The sequence below is a fragment of the Microtus oregoni genome, unplaced genomic scaffold (genome assembly GCF_018167655.1).
Source record: "Microtus oregoni isolate MIOR12 unplaced genomic scaffold, Mior012 000092F_ref0000046, whole genome shotgun sequence".
NCBI lineage: Eukaryota > Metazoa > Chordata > Mammalia > Rodentia > Cricetidae > Microtus > Microtus oregoni.
The window spans coordinates 3,201,548-3,223,172 of NW_024544604.1; positions in this window are offsets into that span (position 1 = coordinate 3,201,548).

A 21,625-nucleotide genomic window follows, 5' to 3' on the forward strand; every position below is an offset into this window, starting at 1 on the left:
CTTTCTCCCAGCATTCAGTTTAGTTTTCCCTGCCTAGCTCTGCTCTGCCCTATCACAAGCTAAGGCAGCTTCTTATTCATTAACCAATAAAAGCAACACATAGACAGAAGGACTTCCCGTATCAACTATCCATATGAAATTTTTGTTTTAAGAGAAGATGGAAAAGAACTGGAGAGATGGCTCAGTGGTTAAGAGAACTGGCTGCTCTTTCAGAGGACCTGAGTTCAATTCTCGGCACCCACATGGCAGTTCACAACTGTCTGTAACTCCAGTTCCAGGGAATCTAACACCCTCACACAGACATACATGCAGGCCAAATACCAATGCACATAAATTTTTTAAAGAGATATTTTTTTAAAGAGAAGATAGCAAATAATGTTTTTCTCAATAAGACTAGTGATAGACTTTAAAAAATAAATGTAAATGGACAGGAGAGATGTCTCAAGAGGTTAAGAGCACTGACTGCTCTTCCAGAGAACCTGAGTTCAATTTCCAGCATCCACATGGTAGCTATTAACCACTAATAATGAGATCTAATGCCCTCTTCTGGCCTGCAGGCACATATGCAGGCAGAATACTGTGTACATAATAAATAAATCATTAAAATAGTAAATGTAGATGAGTGACATTGGTGACCCCACTTTAGCAGTTGAACTCTCAGTTTCATTTACGAACCTGAACGGCCAAGCTCTGTCACCTCATCTAAGTTCATTTAAAAGTGGCCTGGAATCAGATGATATATGCTTAAGGTTTGGGCTCAGGCATTGTGGCTACAAGAGAATAAGAGTATTAAAACTAGCCATTTACAATAATATATACAAAGCTAACAACTTCCCCAAATGTGGACCCTGAACAATTTGCCACAAAGACAGTACATCAGTATTTTAGATATCCTTTTACATAAAAGAATTGACTTCAGACAGAAAAGAATGTGTTTGTGCAAGAATATCCACTGAAGGGGTATATTGTGATCCTGCTAGATTAGCTTAGTGCGCTAGCCCTGGTCCTTCACCCTTGTCACCCACATCTGTTCTTTCTCACATACAAGGCTTTGCTGTAAGGGTGGATTTAAAGAAAGGATGCCAATAGCCTTAAGAAAGGGTGTTTTCTTCCAAACCATTGTGCTAGATTACCATACCAATGAGAGGATTCAGAGCTACACAAATGTGATCTTGATCAGCACTGTGTGCAGTGTGTGCAGTGCGCATGTCACCTGAGAGCCTGGTGAGAAGAGCAGAATTTCAAGGCACACTCAGAACCAGCATCTACATTTTCTGGAAAGACTTTACAGGATTCATATTCACACAAAGTTGAGAAGTACTTATTTAGGACTTAGACCACTGTTTTCCCAACTTAGCTGTAATGCTGAATGACCTGAGAGTTGAGTAATTGGCTAGGCATGGTTTTGTTTTTGTTTTGTTTTGTTTCTTTGTTTAGTTCTGATGTGCATCCAAGTTTGAGGACACTGATTTAGACCACAAATTGAGCCCTAATGTGATTGGTGTCTAAAAATGTGGGCTGTGTGGCTACCCAAAGAAGCAGATTTATAGTGTGAGTCTATCAACTACAACCCTCTACCAGTAAAGCAAAATAAGAGCCCCTCACCCAACCCCATCCTTTCACGTGAAAGCTGGTAAGTAATGGAGAATGGCTATTCTGGTAACTGGGTGGGACAAGTGTCAAGGGCATTGAGAATTCCTTTCCAGCAGATGGAATCATTTATCAGCTGGATTCGACAGCAGCGATATCTCATTTATATGCAGTGATTTTTTTCCCCCTCTTCGCTAGGGATTAACTCCACAGAAACAGTCAGAAAAACTAGCCTGCCTGCTCCTCACCCTATTCAGTTTACATTTATTTTATGTAATTGTATGCAATAATTTATCTGTGAAATTCCTCCAGGGAAAGAAGCCACATGGGTAGTTCCAACTGCTGAAGACAGTAAATAGAAAGGTCTTATGCATTCATTAAGCCATAAAGCAAACTGAAGAGGATTGGTGGACAAGGGAAAGTAGTTTCTAACCATTCATGAAAGGACCTTGGGGTTTCAGCGCCCTTCTTTTATCTCTGTCCATCTCCCAGAAATGTGATTTGAACAATTAAATCTATATGAGTACTTCCAGGTTTCTAAATGAATATCAAACCATGGAAACACGCAAGCCATACACTACTTTAAGAATTCTAATATATTAAATTCCCCATGGTCCTAAAGCTACATTAACTGAGACATTGTTAGAAGGAGGCATGTGTGAAGTGAAGTTTTAGCTTGATGCTCAGAAGGCAGGTAGCAGTGAGCTTTTCATTATGATTCAAGCATGCACACTTGTAATAACAAGTGAAAACTGGTTTTCTGAGAACCAATGTTCTTTATGTTACACATATGATAGCACTAACACCTCTGAGTCCTGTGCTCTTCCAAACTGAATGTCCATGGTAGATGAAAATGCCAAAATGTGCTTATACTGCAACTATGGGATTCATAATTCAGATTTGTGTTCTATTTTTATACAAGTTTACCACGGAAATGCCCACAAGTCTACCACTACACATGGGATCCATAAGTAAATATAGCATAGCTGATCCACTGGAAATAGGTTATTACAAGTAATTTCATCCCAACCCACTTTCTCCACAATCTTAGCATTCATTCTCACGTCTGTGACTCTTGTCTAGAGGCAGGTGCTGGGACTTTTCATAAGCTGGAGACTAAAACTCTCAACCCTGACTCTTGCCTCTCAAGTATCATGTATTCTATGAGAATGTTTTCAATGAAGGTGTTTTAAATAGGCCTGGAGAGATGGCTCACTGGTTAAGAATGTGTACTATTCATTCTGAGGACCCAAATTTGGTTCCCAGCAGCCAGTGTGTGTGTCTCACAATAATCTTTAACTCCTTCTCCAGGGGATCCAATTCCCAATTCCCTTGCCTAACTTCCGTGGATGAAGACATGTGCGTGTGTGTGTGTGTGTGTGTGTGTGTGTGTGTGTGTGATCGCGCGCACCACAATTAAAACAAAATTTTAAAAATAAAAATAAAACAAGAATTTATAAAAATAATTTCAGTTTCCCCAGTGACCTTTGTTTTGCTTAATCTCTTCTAGACAATGTATATAGCATAGAATTCTTCTATGAAATAGTGAAGTGAATGGAAGATTTTTCATTTTTTATCTTCTTGATTCTAGTGCCTCTTTATATCTTCACTGTTTCAAGGAATCTATGCTTTCAAATGATCAAAAATGGTGGTGGGGAGAAGGGGAAATGGCAACACCATCTTTTCTATCACTGAAAACAAAATTATGCATATTAATTATCAAAATTTGTATTGTGTAAGCATTTCTTACCGATTTTTTCCATATACTCCTGTCCTGATACTGAATGAAAGAATTGGAAAGAGGAAGCAAATGGCTCTGGTGTATATAGCATGAGGATCAGAGTTTAGATCCCTAGCATCCATATAAAAAGACGAGTGGCATCTTTTTTTTTATAGCATGAAGGCCTGCCTGTAATCTCGGTGCTCCAGAGAGGTGGAGGCAGAATTTCTGAGACAAGCTAGCTAGATAGACAAGTCAAATCAGTGAGCTTCAGGTTCAGTGAAAGAGCCTGTCTCAGTCAAGAGTGATGGAGGATAACACCTGACATGAATCTCTGGCCTTCATATGTACGTGCATGCATACCCACACAAATGTGCACCCACATTCTTGTGAACACATGCAATAAAATTAGCAAGTTTTGATTGATAAGCAGGGGCAAGGAGAGATGCATCAGAGGTAGGGAACCTGACCACTGAGGCAGATAGATACAAAGTTAGGATCTTTGTAGAAGAATGAAAATAGACCCATATCTATCACCATGCACAAAACTCAAGTCCAAATGGATTAAAGACCTCAATATCAGTCCGAACACACTGAACCTGATAGAAGAGAAAGTGGGAAGTACTCTACAACACATGGGCACAGGAGACCACTTCCTACGTATAACCCCAGCAGCACAGACATTAAGGGCCTCATTGAATAAATGGGACCTCCTGAGACTGAGAGGCTTCTGTAAAGCAAAGGACACTGTCACTAAGACACAAAGGCAACCCACTGACTGGGAGAAGATCTTCACCAACCCCGCAACATACAAAGGTCTGATCTCCAAAATATATAAAGAACTCAAGAAACTAGACTTTAAAATTCTAATTAACCCAATTATAAAATGGGACACTGAGCTGAACAGAGAATTCTCAACAGAAGAAGTTCAAATGGCCAAAAGACACTTAAGGTCAAGCTCAACTTCCTTAGCGAAAAGGGAAATGCAAATCAAAACAACTTTAAGATACCATCTTACACCTGTCAGAATGGCTAAAATAAAAAACGCCTTGTTCATATTTTAACATTAAAAATAAATTGCAAATGTTTTTGGACAAATATATATATATACACACACACACCAAATGTCCTAGGCTAGGTTGTGGTCAATGTGGGTAAGAAGAAAAATGAAGCCAAAGTTAGCAAAGTTCACCAGAAATAAGAGTCAGCTGTTTTTGGAATGAAAGCAGTTAATCAATGAGAAAGGAGTTTGAAAACCCGCCCCATATAGACTATTATGTACTGTGTTTCAGGTCACCATTACCATTTCCTCATGAGTTTTAGGTTAATTGCCATTCTACTAGCAACCTGGAGGATGTTATTGTGCAAATGAACCGTTTTGTAGACTATTCCAGATGCCAGGATGTTTCTCCGAGACAATAATCCTCTGCAGCCTGATTTCCGGCCCACAGTTGAAATAGAGTAGTGGAGTCCGAGCTGTCAGCCCAAGACTCAGCAATCTGTTTCCACTCCAGCATTGATTGCACTTCTGTACTTATGTCCAAAAAAAAAAAAAAGGATTCTTTCCCCAGGAAAGCCCAAATGTGGCTGTGAAGTCCTTTCTCCTAATCCCATTCACACTCTGTCTCTTACATTGAAGCCATCACACTGCTGGTAGTAGAGACTACCAAACAGTACAGTGGGAAGGAGAGAAGGGAGGGAGGCAATGGAAACACTTCAGGTACATGATTGCTTCACAGAGAGTACTGAGATCTCAGGGAAAGAACATCTAAAGTTCAAAATAACTACATATAAAAATTAGCTAAGATAAGCAAGTGAGTGCTGTAAATTGTACACAGATGAGCAGTCTAGCCACAGCAAGGATATTAATCCGAATTCAGTACTGTCTTCTGACCAGTGTTTGATGAATAAATGTGGCACACACTCTGAAAGAGAATCAACAGCTGGAGACCCAGCCCTGAGTGCTTCGTGTTTTCAGATAGGAAAACAATCATAACCAGGAGGCCAAAGTTCCTTGGGTCCCACAACTTATGACAAGGCGGTCTCCCTACAGAGAGTAGATAATCATGCTGATGAGCATATATGTTTGGCTTGCTGTTTCTTTATGTCTGGTTTAGCTGAAGAAAATCAAGCATTTCCATTTTCCCTGCTGATGACAAAACAGTTTTGTTCACTGGCATACTTTGAAGATCTGCTGTCATCCATCCCATTCATGTGAAAACAAACCAACAGGAATTCATTTTAAAACTTCCAAGCCTGTTGGGGGCTATAAGGGATTAGCATAGTTGTGGCGGACACTACACAGGCCCAAATATAATCTTGAAAGTTGTAAAATATTCAACATGTATTTTTACTAAAATTTTGTGGCAAGGATAATCGTAGCAGCTTCCTTTACAATAGGTTCACACTAGACTCAACTCAAGTGTGCATTAATGGGAGAATGGATATTGAAACTATACTATATGAATTAAATTCTAAACATCCTTAACAAAAAACAAACCTTTACACAATGATATTAATGAATATCTTAGGCAAAATATAAAGTGAAAGACTATACAAAAGAGGATGTTATTCTACTAATATGAAAGTCAAGAGCAGATAAAACTAAGCAATACTCAGAAGTCACAAGAGTGGTTACAAAGAGCCAGAAAAAAATTAGAACTGCCATATGATCCAGCAATCCCACTTCTGGGTATATATCCAGAGGAAATGAAATATGTATCTCAGACAGACATCTAGACTTTCATGCTCATTGCAGCACTAGCCATAAAACCAAGATATGGAAACCACATATGTGTCCATCAACAAATGGATGGATAAGAAAATATGTGTGTATTGGAAGATTAAATCTTTGTAAAGAAAGAAATCCTAACGTTTGATAACACAGATGAACCTGGAAGGCATGCTAAGCGAAAAAAGCCAGACATCACATGACAACTCCTGATGGCATGATTTTACTTTACAGCTAGAGTTTTACAAAAGACAAATTCTATGGAAGCAGAACAGAGTGGTAGGAGGCAGGGGTTAGAAGTTTTCTTGTTAGAGGAACAAGCTCAGTTTCAATACGTTCTGGATGTTGAATGTAGAGCGTAGCGATTATAATTGTTAATGTATACTTCCAATATGCTAAAGATGGTCGATCTTAATGTTCTCACCACATACACAAAAGCAGCTGAAGGGCTGGAAATGATAACTACCTTGATTGTGGTAATCATTTCACAATGTATGCATATATAAAAAACATACTGTATACCTCAAATATATAAAATTTTATTGACAATTATATATCATTAAGTGAGACATGGGGAGGAAGGATTTTTAAAATCCTATCTTGGGAACCACTACTTCCCAAATTAACTCCCCAGAATTATCCATGATTCAGTTATCACTAATATCTAGTTTTTAGACCCCTCTGCTTCAGTATTGGGAAATGCCTCATTCTGCTCTCAGGCCAAAACTTACCTATGCGAGAATCTAGGGTCTAGATTACTCACGAGCAAGGAGTGAGGTGACACTAATAAGGAGGTTGGATTAAATGTCAGTCAGCAAGTAACAATGTGTCCGCATTGTCATTACTGCACACTAACATTCTCATGGTTAGCGAGGGGCGCTATGGCACCATCTAACCAGAGCATGGCCAGAAACGAGCTGAGGGAAACACGCGTCTCAGCTTACGCCAAAGAGTTTCCTGGGGCTCTTTTAAGTGTTTTACACTTCTCTTTCTTCATCTACAAACCAAGTGTGGAAATAGATGGTTGTAAACACCCTGAACTAATGACTGCTACTCGAGTTCCTTTGAATTCTTTGTTTTCTTTGTTCTTAAGACAAGTGGGAACCAAACGAGGCCTCCTTGACCAGAAAGTGAACACAATACAGACCGAGCCTTCATTTATATAGGTTTTTCAAAACCACCATTTGTACAATCTTTCTGGCAGTGCACATCCATAGCCACGCAATTATAGGCAGGGTTCCCAGTGAAGCACCTGCCTAAAGGAAAAGCCATCTTTGGAGTGTTTTCTTTTTGCATGAATTCCTGTCTGCTAGGGAAGCACACAGTGTAAAATCATTAATTAAAATACTACATCACTTGTAAAGCACAAAACTCAGAATAAAAGCTGCACAAAGAAAATAGGACAATGTAATAGAAGGATTGGGAGGGAAAGATCTCTTCTATTTGAAAAGAACTATAGAAAAGAAATGATCAATTGCAACAAAATGAGTTGCCCTCATACCTGAAACAATGGCAGACCTTGCCAGCTCCAGCTGCATGAAACAACATTGTTCAAGACTTTGAAATCAAGTGATGAGGAACAGAAATACATTAGGTAACGTTACTTTATCGGACATTTTTAATAGGAACAGAAATTCCAGAAGCAGGAATCAGAGGAGATGAACCTTCTGATATCCTCAGCTTTACTTTCTTGAGAATTTTGATGGCTTCATGTTGGAAGAAGGAACTCTCTGAGGTCAAGACCCTGAATTGAACAGACACTTCCTGATTCCAGGAGACCAAAGCAGCTAGAGTTTCCCAGACAGAGTAGCTAGTCTTTTCATCTTCTTACCAATAAATTTAAGAAATTTAAGAAAACTTCATGTGAACTATGGCACTTATACTTCTCTTGCATATGGACAAGAATAGAATACACATATACATATTTGATGTACAATAAATGAACCTATCTGAAGGGTATAAACTGATAAGTTGTGATATGTATATACGCACTTGAAGCCATCACAGTCATGAATAAATACATATATATTCATCCCAAATCTTCTCAAAAAAACAACCAAAGGCATCTTCTATATAGACAGGAAATCTGATGAAATCTCAAAAGCTGTGAACTAATAAATGAATCGCCAATGAGTCATCTGAAATTAAAGTCTTAAAAATTTCTCTTAAAATTAAATTCTTCCTCCACCCCACCAGTAGACTAGAGCTGACCTTGTTGGTCGTGGTGCATGTCAGCCAGCCCTTAGGGGCAAGAGAACAGCAGTGCTGACCCCGTCCTGCCCCCTCCCACATATGCCTCCCCTTCAGAAAGAAAGGGAGAAGGAGGAAGAGAGAGAGAGAGAGAAAGAGAGAGAGAGAGAGAGAGAGAGAGAGAGAGAGAGAGAGAAAGAGAGAGAAAGCTCTGCACCTTGCCTGGGCAAGACAATGGAGCTGGTCCTGGTTGTGTGAGTGTGGATTAGACAGATGACGGCCACAGAGCTGAACTAGCTCTGCTCAGTGCTGGAGAGCTCACCTGGGTAGAGTCTGTTGGAGAAAGCTGGCAGGCTAACCCAGCTATTACCCAGGCCCACAAACAGAACCATGCATTCCCCCACCCCACATCTGCCTCATCTGTGAACTGTTGGAGCATGTGAAGAGGACAGACCTACAGATCCAAAACTTCAGGATCCCCACAGGACGATCAAAGAATATGGAAGAGGCACCCCAGTGAGAGTCCAGTTTTGTTTGCTTGGGTTTTTGTTGTTGTTTTATTTGTTTTGGTTGGTTTTTGGTTTTTCTTTTCAATTTTTTGGGAGAAGGTTGCAAGAACAGAGGGAGGGTGTGTGGGGATGGGGAGATGAGTGGGCTCAGAATGCATGATGCGAAATCTGCAAAGAATCAATAAAAGTAGAAAAATATTCAATAAATAAATAAAATTAAATTCTTAATGATAAAATTGACAAAAGATCACAAAATCTATAGGTTGAAAAGTAAAAAAAATCATTACTGACAAATTATAGAATATATATATATATATATATATATATATATATATACCATGTTAATTGTTCAGAAGACTCCAAAGTGATGTCAGTTCCTATAAATTAACAAATTCAATATAGTCTCAATAAAAACTCTGGAAGGCTTATTATCTTAGTAAAAATGTATGCTTGACATTAAAGCTCCATATGGAAATATGAAAGACTCACAATAGCCAAAATAATTCTAACAAAATTGAAGAGATTTGGAAGTCTAAATGATAGAGCAACACAGATGTAAGATGGCTGAGTTTTCACAAAGGTTCCAAAGCAAAGGGGCAAATAACAGTCTTTTTATCGAACAGTGTGGAAAGGTTTGAGTGGCTGCATGCACAAAGAACTTGTAGTCACACTTGCATAAACAATTAATTATACATTTACTATAAAACCCAAAACTATAGTAGCTCCTGAGTGAGTGTGTAAGGAATTGATGAAGTCCTAAGTGAATATCTATTATTGTCAAGGACCAATAGACATCGGATCCATGGGAACTGGAAAAGCTTTCCTACCTATGAGGCTCAGGGGCATAGCAAAGCTTTTCTCTGGTCCAAATTCAACTGTTTGCAAATGATGAGACCAGGTGGTGGTGGTACACGCCTTTAAGCCCAGCACTCGGGAGGCAGACGCTCGCGGATCTCTGTGAGTTCAAGGCCAGCCTGGTTTACAACAGCTAGTTCCAGGACAGGCTCCAAAGCTACAGAGAAACCCTGTCTTGAAAAACCAAAACACAAAAAACAACAATAACAAAGATACAAATGATGGACAAGTGTGTACTAACCACAGCCTCCTCCTCGTGTATGACTGCAACCTAAGATGGCTTTCCTACAGAGATCTCCTACAAGACTAGCCAACTCCTTCTCATGCTGCACATGATAAATGCCCCAGGTTCTGGTTGTTGCGTAGTTGGTGCTGATCCATCAGAGTGAGCACAGCCCTCCTGCTCCCTGCTGTATGTGTGTCTGTCTTTTTTCCATTGCTTCATCTTCCTAGTCAAATTTCCAGGACCAAGCCATGCTGGATGTGGCAAAATTCTAAAAAAATAAATGATTATATGTCACACAAAAATTTCTTAGATAAAACACCAAAAAAGAAGTGAAAAGACAAACTACAGGTTGGAATAAAGTCTTTGCAAACCATGTACAATAAATGATGTGTTATTGAATACATTTTAAAATGTCACAAAATCAAATAAGAAATCAATCCTAGTAACATAGACAAAATAGTTGAACAGGTATTTCCCTAAAGAAGACACACAGATGCTACATAAGTGCATACAACTATGATTGATAACTTTAGTCATTTTGAAAATGGAAATTTAAATCATAATTGTATAAATCAATACCTAATAGTGTAGCTCATCTTTCTTTGTCTCACCAGCCAGCTCACAATCATAACACAGAGACTTCTTATTAATTATGAAAGATCAGCCCATAGCTTAGACTTCTTCCTAACTAGCTCTTATTACTTCAATTAATCCATATTTTTATTAACCTAGTTCTACCATGTGGCTTTTACTTCTATCCTATTTTGTGTCTCTCACTCATTCTGCAATTGTCTGGCTTCTCTGCTCTTTTTCCCAGCGTTCTTTCTGCCTTGAAAATCCTGCCTAACTATTGGTAGTTTATCTTTTTATTAAACCAATCATGGTGACTTATGTTCGTGCAGTGTAAAGGAATATTCCACAACATAATACTTAACTATGTAAATCATAATTACCTATGTATTCACGACAATAACCAAAATTAAAATAATTTACTATATAATACTGATTACCATATCCAAAATATCATAGGTAGAATTGGCTGTCAGCAGGTAAATTGGTGAACAAATTATAGAATATTTATACATGGGACAATAAAAATGTGATGATGAACTAATACAGAAAGGAACATGGGTTACTATCATAATATCAAGTGAAAGAAGCCAGCCAAACGAAGAGTATGTATTTTATGATTCCATTTATATGAAACTATGGAAAGTTCAAATCCCCTCAGTGATGAAAATCAGATTAAAGTTTTTCTCAGGGCAGTACTGGTGATAAAGAGTGATGAAAGCAAATGAGGAGATTTGGGAGGAGACATGATAGATGTGTTCATGACCATGATTCTGATAGTTTGAGGTGTGTGTATTTATACATCATCCTTTACCAATTTCTATGTTATGGTGGATTCATTTGCTGTATGTCAAATATGTCTATGTATATTCTACTCAAGAGAAATGAAACCATCTCTTCTCCAGACTGAAAGGGTCACAACAGCAGTTTTCGTAATAGCCAAAATGTTGAAATAACTTAAATGACCATCTACTGCAAAGTGAATCAAATGTCCATAGACCATTTTCCAAGCCATTGAAAGAAGTGAAATACTGGTACATGCTATAACATGGATGAACCTTGAAGCATCCTGCTAAGTGAATGACAGAAGACTCAGAAAGGCAAGTACCTGTATAATTCTACTTGTTTCTAAATAATAATATAAACTCAGAAAGTAGAAGTGATTGCCTCAAGTGTGTGGTGGTGAACACAGGAGAGAATGAAGAATGCCAGCTGCAGAGTGTGGAGTTTCTTCACGAGATTATCAACGTGGTCTACAGTTAGTTGTTTCAATAGTTCTCCAACTCTAAGAAACTACTAAAATCATGATTTATAGTCTTTATATAATTTATAACATAGAATTATAAAGTAAAACTATTATAAAACGGTGTGTCAACTATTTCAATAATAACCAATAACAATATTAATTATTTTAAAGGAAATCTTTTGTCACTGAATTCTTCTGAGTCTTCCCCGAAAAGTGATTGGTTTTTAGAAAGTAAATGAGCCGAGTGGTAGTTTCACACGCATTTAATCCCAGCACTCAGGAGGCAGAGGCAGATGGATCTTTGTGAGTTCAAGGCAGTCTGGTCTACAGAGTGAGTTTCAGGACAGCCAGGGCTACATGGAGAAATTGTGTTTTGAATAACCAGAAGACGAAGCAGAAAGAGGAAGAAAGGAAGAAAGAAAGAAAGAAAGGAAGGAAGAAAGGAAGGAAGGAAGAGAAAAAGTATATAAAACTCTAGTGCATACTGAGTAAGAATTCTATCTCCATTGCACTGCCAAGTTTTCCTCAGTTTATTGGAATATTATGTGACGGGTGTAGAATTTTTTACATTCTGAGCACACCTGCAGACTCTGGATGATCATTTCTGTATGGAAATACATTGAAAATTATTTCTCCAAACAGTTGTATATTTGTCCTGGCTGCATGGCTGTATGCTTCAGTCAAAGGAAATCCCATTCTTTGAAACCCTTTCATTAGTGTAAAAGACATATAGGAATTGCTTTTTTTTTTCGAGACAGGGTTTCTCTGTAGCTTTGGAGCCTGTCCTGGAACTAGCTCTTGTAGACCAGGCTGTCCTCGAACTCACAGAGATCCGCCTGCCTCTGCCTCCCAAGTGCTGGGATTAAAAACACGTGGCACCACTGCCCGGCTTACTTTAAAAAAAAATTAAAAACATGTTTTGACAAAATTTCACCACCCACAATACCTAAAACTTTGACCAAGGTCAAGAACAGAATAATTACATGTTCCAAGAAACTCCCAGATTTTCAGAACAAAATGCCTTTTTTTTCTATTGTTGGTAAAACTACACACAGACACAGACACACACACACACACACACACACACACACACACACACACACATTTACCACCTTTGCCATTACTGGTGTAAGCTTAGCAGTGTTGTATATAACCACATAGCTGTGAAATGGAATGCTGCAACCTTTTCATCTTGGGGACCCGAAATTCCATACCCATTAAGCAATTCCCTCCCTCCCCTCCCTGGAAGCCCTGTGAAGCATCACTCCACTGTCTATAAGAATTTGATTAGAGATCTTATGCAAGTCCAATCATGTAGCACTGTGCCTTGTGGCTTATGTCACTTAGTGTAATTCCCTTCAGAAGGTTTATCTGTATTATCACAGACACAAGGTTTCTTTTGTGTTAAATATTAATTATATTCCACATTGTGTGCTTCACTTGGTTTGATACATTTTGTTTGTCTAGGGACCTCCTACCTGTTTTTTTTTTTTGGCGGGGTGGGGTGGTTGAGACAGGGTTTCTCTGTGTAGCTTTGGAGACTTTCCTGGAACTAGCTCTTGAAGACCAGGCAGATGCACCTGCTTCTGCCTCCCGAGTGCTGGGATTAAAGGCATGTGCCACCACCGCCAAGCCTCTACCTGTTGACTGTAGTGAATAACACTGCTATGAATATAAGAATTCTTCTACTATTAACAATAGCAAAAATGTTGGTCCTAATATCTGCTAGTGTTTTCAAGGATTTGTAAATCTCATTTACTCTTCACAACAAGGATAAGAATTAGGGAGTGTTTTTCTTCCCATTTTGCAGATTAATAAACCAAGTAATGGACCACTTTCCATAAGGTCACAGCAGTGGAGCTGGTCCCACTGAATCAGTGGGAACAGCCAGGGATGGACTGTTACCCAGAATGCACTACTGCCTCATCTTTATTTTCTAGAAAGGGTCTCCTACGAAGCATTGTTCATACATGCAATCATAAATGTTCAGGTTACCCCATTACAGTTCCCTCTAATTAAAAACATGGGTATTTCCTCTTAAGGCCCCAAATTTCACTCAATTTTGACTCGTTCACAAACTGCAATACATAAAGCATGTTTATTAAACACTCAACCTTCAAAACCTCCTTTTCTTATTTTGGATAAGCATTTCAGATACTCTGTACATTGGATAGAAGAAATCAAAATTAGCTTCATGTACTCAATTCTATAAAAAGTTATTAGCAATTAGTACCGACTTAAGGGGGAGAGGAGTAATTAGCCTTCCTGCTCTGAAAATTAATGGGTCCCTTTCATTATACCCCTAAGGGGTATTTCACCCAATAACATTCCATTTCAGATTAATGTAAAACAAAATGTACATCATTTGAGAATGCTGGTTACATAACGATTACAAATCACAAATCTCGCCAAGATTAACAGAGAGAGAGATCAAGCAGCATAACACACCATTAATAATTCTAGACAGGATGAAAGTAATGAAACCAGTATGTCAATCATTTCATCAGAATCAAGAAACCATAATATGTTTTGAAAGCATGACCAGGCTGTGTAAAGTAAGAGTTGAAATAGTTCTTTTTAGGTTAAGCTAAGCTTTTAGGAGTGAGTCAGTATGGCATGATAGCCAAAGAAATAAAATGTACTCCATAAATTCCAAAATCTATACACCAAGAAAACATTCAAAGCAGCTCAAGTTACGTATCAAGCACTCCAAATGAACCACTAGGGGGCAGAAACGAACAAGCTGGCTACCAGGTTACTCAAATCCATTTGTCACCAGTGGCTTCAAACTGCTGCAATTGCCCCATAGAATTCAAATAGACTTTGTATCTTATTTTTCTGTAAAACACCAAGATCCAACTGGGGAGATAATGGTTCAGTGAGCAAGATGCTTAGTGTGCAAACACTAGTTCAAATCTCCCGCACTCATGTAAATTTGGACACGATGGAACACATCTACAATTCTTAGTACTGCTTCACTGATACAGGAAGCAAAGACAGGAGGATGTGCAGAAGTTTGCACACCAGCTACCCTTGGCGTATGGAGCTACAAACAATGAGACCCTGTCTCCAACAAGGTGGAAAGTCTGATGCTGAAATGTGCCCCATGACCTCACATGTACTCTGACATATGCATACCTACACCCACACACATAAGAAAGCATGCACACACATGCCTCATTGACTCACACAAGTCTGACATCACACATAGCATAGATTTATACAAGTCTCACACATATGTGCACACGCACATAAGAAAATGAAAATAAATACCAGGAGTCAATATACAATTGACAAATCTCTTCTACCTGATAGGATGCTTACATAACTGTTAGTAGGACATAAACTCCCCAGGAGTCACAGCAGTTTTATGTGAAGGCACAGACAATCCTGACTTACCTTCTGTTTTCCTTCCTCATCCTTATTGTAATATTGGCATTTTTAAAAAGCCAATCATTGTAGGCTTACATTTGTAGCTCCCTGTACCATTGGGAGACTTTTGGTCTGACTGCGGAAGTAATATCCAAGTGAATCTTGCTTTGTAAGAGAGTCCATTGCTACATGAAACCTATATCATGATCATTGCCTAATAAGAATAGAATTTGCTTTTCTTCTGTGGAATGCTAATATTTAGGCAGAAAAGGTTATGAAAGATCAGGCCCCTAGATTCTTTGTCTTAGCCAACTCAGCACAATTAAGACTTTTTTAAAAAGACAGCAAATGCTAGTGTTGATGCTGACAAAAAGAGTGCTGATTCGCTTTCAGTGGGAGCGCCAATTGATACAACCACTGTGGAAATCGGTGTGATGGGCCCTCAAGAAAAAAAAGACTAGAAATTGTTCTACTATAATATCTATACTACTCCTGGACAGACTCTCAAAGCACTTCCATATACAACCACAGACATAGCCGCTCATGTATGTTTATTGCTGTTCCACTCACTATAGTCAAGAAATAGAAGTAGCCTAGATGAATAAATAATGAAAATATGATACATTTACACAAATAGAGTATTATTCCATTGTAAAGATAAATGAAATTCACTGGTCAACAGATAAAACTAGATAATATTGTGCTGAGTGCGATAACCAAGGCCCAGAAAGACGAACATTTCATGGTCTCTCTCATATGTGGGTATTAGATTTAAATCTTTAGATACATGAGTTTAAACTAGAGTACTCATAGGAGTACAAAAACTGGTAATGAGGCAGGATGGGGATTTCAATAGAACGGGGATGGAACACTGGTGGTATGGGGGGAGAAAGGGGTATCATTATTGAACCAGGAAGGGTTAAATATGGTGGAGGATAGAAGGCGGAGTCCAGGAAGGAGTATAAAGAGGGGGAAGTAACACTAAAGACCTTTGAAGTGGCATATGAAAACCTTCTGTGGAAGCTTCCTAAAATCTATAATATATAAAAGGAGTTTATATGCAAGTATCTTATATCAAGGGAGTGGAGACAATTCTTCTCCCAGACCCCATTATCTATCAAATCAAAAGACCAGTACTAGCAATGGGTTGCCTCTTTTAGAGTGATGGTCAGTGGGGTCCCACAGACCACCAGACATTACAGACTACTGCCTGTGCTCTTAATTACCCTCCATACCTTGACAGTAAGACTCTGCTGCTGAAGATACCACATACTTGTGTCATAAGACATGGAGAAATCAAATGAGTACAGATCCGAAAGCATCATGCCTCGGTAGGCTAGCTGTAATAGAGCTGGGAGTCTGTGCACACTACCGCGAAGGAGAGTAGCCAACATCTCTCACCCATTTGTACATCATTTGAGTGATGACAAGACAATGACAGCCTGGCAAGACTTGCCCACTGGTGCAGCCATTGGACGAATGTTATGATAGCAGCATTGAAGCATCCCAAGATGGAACTCATGTCTGGTAGGGCCAAATCCTGTGGGCAGCTAGAGCATAAGCCCTAGAGAAGACTTTACCACTATTATTCTGCCAAATGGGCATAGTAATAAACCGCCCACAAGATCTTATCTTTATACACATAGATTAATGCATCCCCCCATCAGAGAAGTTTCTTTTTGCCGTGAGTGGTGATTAATGAAAGTGACCCACAACTGGTCAAGGTGCAGAGAATAAGAATATGGTGTACCCAGTTCCAGATGGGATATCGGTACCATATCCTCTCCCCTCAAGGGTCATCATGTAGAAGGTAGGGTAGAAAGAGTATCAACGCCAGAAGTAGCAGACATCTTCCGTGAAACAGTACCTACTGAATACGACAGAATCATTTCACACACGAGCTCACAGCAGCTATGCCTGCATGCACAAGGCTTATGACAGATTAGGCCAGCCAAACTCCCAGCATGGATGAGGGAGGACTCACAGAATTCCACTCCTGGATTGCTGAGGAGCTATTGGCAATTGATGGATGCTGGGGAAAAAAGAATCAGTTTTCTACAGGGATACAGCCCCAGGGAAGCTACGATGACTAACTGTCTAGCATCCATGTTTGTTTGAGCCACATAAACCTATGAATGGCTCCAGACAGGTTTCAGCTTTGCTCTTAGGTCTCTCACAGAAAAAAAGGGGGGGGGGTGATCCAGAAAATGTGCAGAAACAAGGTAAGGCTGTTGTAGAAAGGTTTGGAAAGGACTTCACACTGCCACTGAAGAACATTTAGGAGTCCTCCTGTCACACTGGAGTAATAGCACTGTGAGACCTCCTTCCGCTGTAGAAGAGACACAAATATGTCTAACACAGAATTTGTGACCTTAAGAGCCGCACACTACAGTGTGGGGAAAAAGCACATTCTTCAAAGAAGTTAGGTGGAACCCTAAGGACAGGTCAAATGGTGAGGAAGGGCAAGCTCTCCTGGACTCAGGGTGAACTAAAGTATCAAAGATTTCAAAGACTCGGATGACCTTGAGAGTCTCAAGAGGCAGATTCACTAAGGATTCACTAAGGCCAGGGCACACAGGCTGAGAGGTGGACAACCCAGCATCATCCACTGTGGATGAGGCAGCCACTTCCCACTAGAGAATACACAACGCTCCTGGGAAAGTGGGTCTAAGCAGTGATGCTCACCTGCTGAGTTGGGATCCAGTACGCGGGGAAATGGAAAGTTCGGTGTGAATTTTCATCCGGTAGAGGTGAGTGGGTCTTCTTCAAAAGGGACTGAGAAGAAACATCACTCCATCTCAAAGAGAAATCAAAGCATTGTTTCAGAGAAATTAAGACAATGGACATCTCTGTCATTTTCTCCTTTTGAAATGGTCTTCATTATTAAATTTTTATTTCCTTTTCAGAATGTGTATGTTTTCTGATCTTTCTGTTGTCAGTTCTCCAAGATACTGTTTGTTTTTTCATCATAACTCTCAAACGTCACAGAATAAAACACTATCTAGCCCACGAGAATCTATAAACTTGGTATTTCATAGTAGCTTTTCTCCTTCACTGAGGCTCTGAGAAGCCTCTGTCCAGACTCTTCAGAAATATGAGCACATTAGCCAAGTGAATGATAAACTGCAATATCAACGTGAGGCGATAAAGCAGAAGAAAATGCGATTGAATTTCTCCCTTATTTAAAATCCTTCAGTCTTACAATTCAATAAAAGAAGGGCTAGCGAGTTAATGGAAAAATGGGCAAAGGGCACAAAGAGGCCTTTCTAAGTGAAAGAATTGCATACGGGTATCAGCACATGAAAAATGCTTCCCTCCATCCTTATACCTCACTAACATCTAAGGAAATGCATATAAAGCAGATGAATCGCTGCTTCGCCCATCTGAAAATGTTTGTGATCATCCACTCTTGGTGACGGCCTAGGGATTCTTGTCTGATGTTAATGGGAGTGTAAACTGGTGTGTCCTCTGGGAAGGACAATTCAACACTGCCTTTTACATTGTAAATGTCCGCATTTTTTAACCTAGCCATTCTACTTCTAGAAACTTTCCCTACAGATATTTTTGCACAAGTGCTTTATGATATGTGTATGAGGATATCTGGCACTGTACTTTCTGTTGCGGATTCCTACTGCCCCCTTTCCTGTTTGGAAAGCAAAATCTACCTCCTGTGATTAGAGGTGAGGGGTTAGAGTTGCTGTGGTAGCCACACACACCGAACAGTGCAAAGTTAGGAGCAGAATGGTGGAAATGGAAGAGTGAAGTTGTGATCTTGTTTGGAATGCACAACCTTCAAGAGCCTTCTACACCTTCCCTTAGAGACAGGGGCTTCTCGCTGAAAATCTTCCCACTATGCAAAAAACTGTTTCATGAAAACCTGAGCAAATTAATTTAACTGGGGAATATTGTATTGCACTGTAACCCAACCCCAAATACCCCAAAACGGTTTGCAAGTAGAATAATAAATCAATTGAACTGTGAAAGCAAGTTTGTATAAGGAATAAAAATCAATTTGCAAGTGTGTACAAAAGTAAAGCTCATTGTTGTTGCCCCAAGGAGCAGAGACTTAGTAGTTCCTTGAAAGGTGAATTCTGCTTTCTGAGCATTTCTTTACCTTAATATGGGCTTTTGCCTATCTTGCCCTGAAACGCTACTTGAAAATAAATGTGTAGCATATAACGTTGTGGGGGCACAGTATAAGCTCAACACGGGTGGGTTTGATCACACGGAAACAAAGCACGTTATACAGACTACAGATGTGACACTGCCATTCCTCGGATCTTGCTTGGCCCACATATGAAAAACAAAACAGCTGCATTCACCCAGTGCACACCTCAAATTAGCTCTGCATCCTAACATCTGAATAGACTTCATTATGTGAGGAAATTAGCACATATACCTTGCTCCGAAAGCTCGGTGTCAATGCATAGTTAGCATATTTTGCAGAGAAAAATCCACCATAACCAGTTTTTCAAAGGAGTCCTTCCACTAAATGGCAAGCCTTTTCAGAAACAGCCATAGCAAAGAGCAGTAATTAACTAGAAAATAAATATGGCAAGCTACACTGCAACACAGTAAGCTTCGTTTTTAAAAGGACATGTACCCATAGTGCACATACATTCCCGGGGAGAGAATTCTGAAAAGGCACAAAAGATGCTGTGGTGCAAGGGAATGGGAATGAAGATATGGATATGAATTAACTTTTCACTGGGTGGAAGCAAGATTATTTTTAATGCCACAAACAAGGGGCTGGAGATGTGGCTCAGTGGATAAGAGCATTTGCTGCTCCTCCAAAGGTTCAGGGTTCAATTCCCAGTGCCCATATCTGATGACTCACAAGTGCCTGTGACACCAGTTCCACAGGCTCCAATGCTGTCTGGCCTCCCCAGGCACCTTCATGCAGACAATGTACATAAGCTCACGCCAGCATAAACATGTACATATAAATAAAAAAGAATAAATATTTTTAAATGGCACAAAGCAGGTAAAATAAAGAATTCTTCAGTGGCTAGTGATTTTGTTAAAGTCTAGAGAAAGGGGTTAGATATGATTCTCTGCTGGTATAGGGAGGACTGCAGGATCTGATTATCCATGTATTCATGGCCCTCTGGGCTTCCTTATTCCTTTTCTTAGTTAGGGTTACTACTGCTATGATGGAGCACTATGACCAAAAGCAGCTCATGGAGGAAAGGATTTACTTGCCTTACAATTCAACATTACTGTTCAATGTCGGAGGCAGAAACCTAGAGACAAGAGCTACTACAGAGGCCTTGGAGGGATGCTACTTACTGACTTGCTCCTCATGGTTTATGCAACCTGCTTTCAGCACCACCAGCCCAGGGATGGCACCACCCACAGTGGACTGGGCCTATGTCCCAATCTTATGGAAACATTTTCTTAATTGAGGTTTTTTCTCCTCAACTTTATCTGTGTCAAGCTGACATAAAACTATCCAACACACACCCTAACCACCTACACTTGTCATTTCCCAAATGTACTATGCATCACTAAACCTGTGCCTTCGTACTGTTTCCTTTCTCTGAAATTACGTTTCAGATGTGGAATCATCTATTTTACTTTAATTCTCCAGCACCTGCTTCTTCTGAAGTGTGGTCCCCACTGTAAAATTAGCTTTGCACTCACAAGCAAACTCTCCACCTAAATACAGGCAAGTTCATAATGCTTCAGTTTTTATTTCCATTTTAACAAAGGGAGAAAAGTCATCTATAAAATGAAGTTCCCATAAGATATTTAGAAGTGTGTCTCTTTCTTTATATCTTCACACCCAAGGCTAAATGACCACAATGAGAGCTATAAGTAACATTCATTACAAAAAAAAATGACCAACCAATGGTGTGTTCTGAAAAAATTAAAACAACACAAAGATAGCAGAAGTACAAAAATTAAAAAATAAATATCAATACTGGAAAAGATAGCGGGAACCAAGGTCAGAGAATAGAAAGTTCAGATATTGAACGATGTGCGTGTTACTTCATGATGAAAATGGCTACTGCATGATAAAATGACATTCTAATCAGTAGGCTCAGGACTTTAGTCTACTAGAGTATGATCTAAAATAGTGTACTGTTAGATCCATACCTCATACTGTATAATCATGCACTAGAGCAAGCATTAAATTCACTAGAGAGTTAAATAGAAAAGAAAAAGCCAAGAAAAGGAAACCATAAGAACCTTTCAAGAGACATGTATGCCATGGTACGAATGGTGTTTGAGCGTCTCTCAAGTCTTCTTATATTAAAATTTAATCACCACTGTAAGATATTAAAAGCATTGTGAACATATTCTGAGAATCCTGATTAGATACAGGGCTTTTCAAAAGTGAATGTTATTAGATAAGTCCAGTAAGGTAAAACTCCCATGACTAAATTCTAGCGACGTTCTAAGAAGAAGCAAGGCCCGAAGAGACGCATATGCACGCACTATTGTTATTTGTGCTTGGTACTCCTCGGGACGGTGTCGGCAAGAAGGCCATTACCACATGATGATATCACAACTATGAATGGTTCTTAGGACATAAGAACCTTATTTTGTTATAACTTAACAAGTCTGTAATATTCTATTATTTGTGATAGAAAATAGATTAACATAATGGGTC